Raw genomic sequence first — 6240 nt, 5'->3', positions numbered from 1 at the left:
GCCCTGCCCCAGCCGACCATTCGATCGTGTTGGTATTGATCTTTACGGGCCACTACCAGTCACTCCAGCTGGTAACCGTTGGGTCATCGTGGCTGTTGACCACCTCACCCGCTACGCAGAAACATCTTCCTTACCTTCTGCGTCGGCGCCAGACGTTGCGTCTTTCGTCCTGCATCATCTCGTTCTGCGCCATGGTTCACCTAAAGAATTGCTCAGTGACCGTGGCCGTGTTTTTCTTTCTGAGACCATTGAAGCCCTTCTTCAGCAGTGCCGCATTGTCCACCGTTCTACCTCGGCCTACCATCCGCAGACAAATGGCATGACAGAACGTTTTAACCGCACCTTAAGTGACATGCTGGCCATGTATGTCGCGTCCGACCACTCAAACTGGGACCGGCTTCTCCCATTCGTCACGTACGCTTATAATACTGCCATACAAAGCACGACCGGCTTCTCCCCCTTTTTTCTTCTATACGGCCGTGAACCCACCTCAACTATGGACACGATACTTCCTTATCGCCCTGACACCTCCGAAGCGACCACCGTCTCTCAAGCAGCAGCATATGCAGAAGAATGTCGCCAGTTGGCCCGCTCATTTACAACCCAGAACCAAGGTCACCAGCAGTTCCTTCGCGCACCGTCTTGTCCAGCTTCTTCATACACCGCAGACTCCCTCGTGTGGCTTTGGGTTCCTGCCACCCCTTCCGGCCTCTCTACCAAACTTGCTTCCAAATATCATGGCCCATATCGGATTATTTGCCAGACCTCTCCGGTGAACTACGTTATAGAACCGCTTGTACCGACACCGGATATGCGTCGCCGCGGGCGTGAAACAGTGCACGTTGACCGCCTCAAGCCCTGTTATGACCCGCCTGTTGTGTCCACACCATGAGTCGGCAGGATGCCTCTTTTTTCTCCCGGGGATAATGTAGTGTCACACCAACGCTCGGTGATTGTCGACGATGACAAAGACGACGAGCGTACGTCGAAAGGCGCGTGCAAAAAAAAAAAAGAAGACAGCAGACAAAAGACGAAGACGCAAGAGACTGACGCGCTAGGTAAACGGTCGACCTGAACACCGACCTGAGCTTCAACGCACCCTTACATTATATATATATATATATATATATATATATATATATATATATATATATATATATATATATATATATATATATATATATATATATATATATATATATATATATATTTAATGTGTATATTTACGTGAGCAGCTAATAACATTCACGCATTAGAATTGATAGAACTAGTAATAAATACTATATATATATATATGCATATATATATGGTTGCGAAACACGAGGTTCGCCACGTCGGTCAGGTAAAAGATTGCGTTACTTAGCTTGATAGTGTCGTCCCATCTGTTGTAACTGCTGACACGTTCATACGCCGACAACCAGTCGTCGACGTCTTAGCCGTGCCACTGAAGAGGCATGGATCACGCTGCCGTAGAACGCCAGAACACAGTACCGTGGTTGGTATGGGCGCCGATGTCGAGGTGGCCTCGTCCGGCATGGTGGAAGCAGAGGGCAATGTGCGGCTTCTGAGTTCCAGGGTGGATGGGAACGTACCCAGCAGCACCTGCACCAATTGTAGGGGTGTGTTTATTCAGATGGATATAGCCGCTCAGGAGCAACTCGCAGCGGAGCGTCAGGCGTGGCAAATCAGCAAGGCAGCGACCAACTTCTTTGTCCTCAAGCGCGCCAGCACGCGATGCATGGCAGTGGCTATGAAGACGAAGATTACCACACTACAATATATATATATATATATATATATATATATATATATATATATATATATATGTGTGTGTGTGTGTGTGTGTGTGTGTGTGTGTGTGTGTGTGTGTGTGTGTGTGTGTGTGTGTGTGTGTGTGTGTGTGTGTGTGTGTGTGTGTGTGTGTGTGTGTGTGTGTGTGTGTGTGTGTGTGTGTGTGTGTGTGTGTGTGTGTGTGTGTGTGTGTGTGTGTGTGTGTGTGTGTGTGTGTGTGTGTGTGTGTGTGTGTGTGTGTGTGTGTGTGTGTGTGTGTGTGTGTGTGTGTGTGTGTGTGTGTGTGTGTGTGTGTGTGTGTGTGTGTGTGTGTGTGTGTGTGTGTGTGTGTGTGTGTGTGTGTGTGTGTGTGTGTGTGTGTGTGTGTGTGTGTGTGTGTGTGTGTGTGTGTGTGTGTGTGTGTGTGTGTGTGTGTGTGTGTGTGTGTGTGTGTGTGTGTGTGTGTGTGTGTGTGTGTGTGTGTGTGTGTGTGTGTGTGTGTGTGTGTGTGTGTGTGTGTGTGTGTGTGTGTGTGTGTGTGTGTGTGTGTGTGTGTGTGTGTGTGTGTGTGTGTGTGTGTGTGTGTGTGTGTGTGTGTGTGTGTGTGTGTGTGTGTGTGTGTGTGTGTGTGTGTGTGTGTGTGTGTGTGTGTGTGTGTGTGTGTGTGTGTGTGTGTGTGTGTGTGTGTGTGTGTGTGTGTGTGTGTGTGTGTGTGTGTGTGTGTGTGTGTGTGTGTGTGTGTGTGTGTGTGTGTGTGTGTGTGTGTGTGTGTGTGTGTGTGTGTGTGTGTGTGTGTGTGTGTGTGTGTGTGTGTGTGTGTGTGTGTGTGTGTGTGTGTGTGTGTGTGTGTGTGTGTGTGTGTGTGTGTGTGTGTGTGTGTGTGTGTGTGTGTGTGTGTGTGTGTGTGTGTGTGTGTGTGTGTGTGTGTGTGTGTGTGTGTGTGTGTGTGTGTGTGTGTGTGTGTGTGTGTGTGTGTGTGTGTGTGTGTGTGTGTGTGTGTGTGTGTGTGTGTGTGTGTGTGTGTGTGTGTGTGTGTGTGTGTGTGTGTGTGTGTGTGTGTGTGTGTGTGTGTGTGTGTGTGTGTGTGTGTGTGTGTGTGTGTGGATATTGCCACAAGGTATAGAGATGCTTCAGAAAAGTTGCGTAGGCAATTTCAGACATGCTCAGTCGGGCTTTTTTTTTTATATACGCAGCTCGTTTACTTGGGTTGCATTCGTGCAGCAGTTCCAGGCAGTGAAGGCCGCTAGAATGAGCCAGACAAAGCCTCCTTCTTTCGTGTGCCGTCTCTGCCTGCATTGCGGTCGCAAAGCCAGTATTGCTGTAGTCCACGTGTTTGCTTAACAATGCTTTCAGCGGCCACGCTCGTGTCTTGAAAACACCTGCGCTGCAACTCCGCCCTGACCCGTGCGCCTGACAGGTATTGTTTTCCAACGGGGTTTCTGAAGCTCACGATAAATGCACTAGTCGATGCGACCACCTTGTTCGCCTCTTCGCGCTCTGACTCACAACGCAAGCAAGAAAGTCACAGCCTGGTTGCCTTGTGCGCAGCAGCAATGGCCAACCCTAGAGTGTTTTTTGACATTGAAATAGGTGACTCTCAAGTGGGACGAATCGTGATGGAGTTGCGCGCGGACGTAGTGCCTCGAACTGCCGAGAATTTCCGAGTGCTTTGCACTGGTGAGAATGGTTTTGGCTACAAGGGATCAACCTTCCACCGGGTGATACCGAAATTCATGTGCCAAGGCGGAGACTTTACCAACCACAATGGCACCGGAGGCAAGTCCATCTACGGTGCCAGGTTTGAAGACGAGAACTTCCAGCTCAAGCACACGGGCCCGGGTATTTTATCGATGGCGAACGCCGGCCCCAACACTAACGGATCGCAGTTTTTCCTGACCACGTGCAGGACAGATTGGCTGGACGGTAAGCACGTGGTTTTCGGCCACGTCGTTGAAGGCATGGATGTAGTGAAGAAGATTGAATGCTGCGGGTGCCAGTCAGGGAGAACATCTGCAAAGATCCGGATCAGCGATTGCGGCCAGTGCGAATGAGTCATTATTCCTCGTGGAATTATTTGTCTAAAACTCTTCATGACGTTCCCTCCCACGTAACCCTACTGATTTGTTCACGTTGAGTGGTTTGCTCAGCCATGTTACCTTACTGCTTTTTTTTATATTGACGATGTTTTATGGCTCTGCTGCTCTTTAATAATTGTGGTCAGAATTTCTCTTCTATGACTTGCGTTCGCACGACATGTTCTGAATGAACCCCTAACAACATTTCTCAACTCAATGAATAACAAAGAGTAAATATAAGTTAATATTGTGCGTGATGTCTTCACTACTATAGATAGCTGTTCTCCTTACATATATGTTTTATTATGTGTTACATTGATTAATATACACGTATGAATAGCCATATATGGACTTCTTGGTTTTTATTTCGGTGAATAAACTCTGTGCTTGGACGCAAATCTAGCTGACGCAATTTCGGGACGCAAATATTTCTGCCCTCATTCAAAAGGAAACAGTTCGAAATCGAGTTTTGGCGACAATTTGGTTGGTTGCCAGTCGCGCTGGATACGACTTCATCGCGACCATGTGAACTCATAAGCAGCTTTGCCGGAGTGTAGGAGCATAAATAGAGAAATGAAGCGTCTTGTTTACGAGTACCTCCTTGTGTTCCACATATACTGCGCTTGATCAGTTTGGCGCTCAACGAATAAACTGGACAATTTGCAGAATGCCAACCGGGAATATTAGAAGCCGGTAATGATGTGAACGAAACGGCTAATCTGTATAGTGCTTGCACTAATTAATGTGCACTGATTTCGCACAGTACGTGGCTGCCTTGCGTGTTGGCCAACATCAATAAATTGCGAAAGCACCGCATATTCTTCTGTGGAAAAATGCGAAAGCCTGAGCGTTGATGCTGCACAACGCGCGCCCCTCGTTGAACACAACCAGCGTTCCATCGAACGCTGCAAAGTTCAGAAACGTTCTATATATGCTCACAGGAAATGAAAGGCGCAGCATCTATCACCGGAGGAGTCTCGCTATCATCCTCACGGTAATCAAGGAGAATTTTGTTTTATTCGAAGGCTTGCCATGTGGCATAAAATAAGGCTGCCTTTTAATCTAAAGGAAGACATGCAGTATATTTTCTTCAAGTAATCGGAGCAAGCTCCGGCTCTTAATACTGTCCACGAGCCACAAGTGTAAATGTTCCTTCTTTGTAGCCGACAATCGAATGTTGTCTTATTCTTGACGGCGGAATTCCTTGACATGTCCATAAAAGGTGGCGAAGATCCACCTCGGCAGCTGGCCTTGGACACTTAGGGAATGTGCTCCTCCTTGCATTCTCTTCAGAGCCCCATCAGCACGTTATCGACGGAGTAAGGTCCGCCCCAACCCTGATCCTTGTAAGGGACACCTCCTCCATTCTCGTTAGGTTATGACGGAGAAGTTAAGTGCACGGGGAAAACGGCCACGTGCACGTTTCCTTACAACAGATACCAAAATTGGGAAAGCGGACCGAGGATCAAATGGGAGGCTTGTGGGTGAGGCACTCGTGTCAGGAGCTTGGTGTGCAAGCCTATCTTGTTTTTTTATAATCTATGTTATTACAGTCTTCTTATATCCAATGCATCTGAACGCGTTTTGTTGTTTTCTTATTTAAAGCATGTAGGTCCTGGTTAACGCTTAGTGTTTTTGTAACTCTCTTGCGCTGTTTAATAGCCGCTAGTGAGTCGCTGTAGATGTGAGCTTCGATTATAGACGGCATGGCATTTATAGCATCCGTCGCATCACGGATAACATACAGCTTTATTAGAAGTGAGTCCGGGTGGTCCGTTACGTTCTCCTTATGTGTGAATAACTATGCATGTGTGGGGCTGGTAGTTGCCGTTCATCCATCACTTTGAATCTCTGATGCATGCATCAGCATAAGCTATACATATTCCAGGACTTATGGCAATCACTGTACGTGTTGTCGGCTGTGCTTTAAGATGGAACTTCATAGTCTTGTTAGTCGTAATTGTTGTGCAGGACCAGGGAGGAGGGGCTATTATTTTTGGTGTCTGTTCTGTCGCCTCATTGTATACAGGTCAAACAGGCTCAACATACTTTCCCTTTAAATTTCTTGTTTCTTCTCTCTGTTGAATAATTTCCGTCAGAGTGTTAAATTGTGCATATTCTATCCTAAAGTATAGCCATAGGTGTAAGTTTTGGCCAACCCGTAATGGTGCGTATTGAATTTCTATTTATCGTTTCTCGCTCCGCCCACTGTCGTTTCGGTAGACTGTGCTTGGTTCCTAGCATGAAGTACTAAACGCACAAGAGGTCTAGCTATATCAGTTCGGACCCCTGCTCCTCTAGACGCCATTCGTTTGATCAAATGTAGCGTAATCGCTGCTGCCTTTTTTGCATTATGAAGCCATTGAGTTCCTTTTCCAGACTTATATACGCCTAA

The 6240-nt window shown here is 47.2% G+C and overlaps 1 pseudogene; it reads left to right on the top strand.

Moving 5' to 3' along the window:
* Positions 1-3133: 3133 nt before the first annotated feature.
* LOC146187812 (peptidyl-prolyl cis-trans isomerase pseudogene) lies at positions 3134-6036 on the top strand (annotated as a pseudogene).
* The last annotated feature ends 204 nt before the right edge of the window (positions 6037-6240 follow it).

The sequence above is a fragment of the Amblyomma maculatum genome, chromosome 5 (genome assembly GCF_055883805.1).
Source record: "Amblyomma maculatum isolate TAMU_Amacu chromosome 5, ASM5588380v1, whole genome shotgun sequence".
Classification (NCBI taxonomy): domain Eukaryota; kingdom Metazoa; phylum Arthropoda; class Arachnida; order Ixodida; family Ixodidae; genus Amblyomma; species Amblyomma maculatum.
Note: the sequence above shows the minus strand (reverse complement) of the source record. Positions and strands in the feature narration are given on the sequence as shown.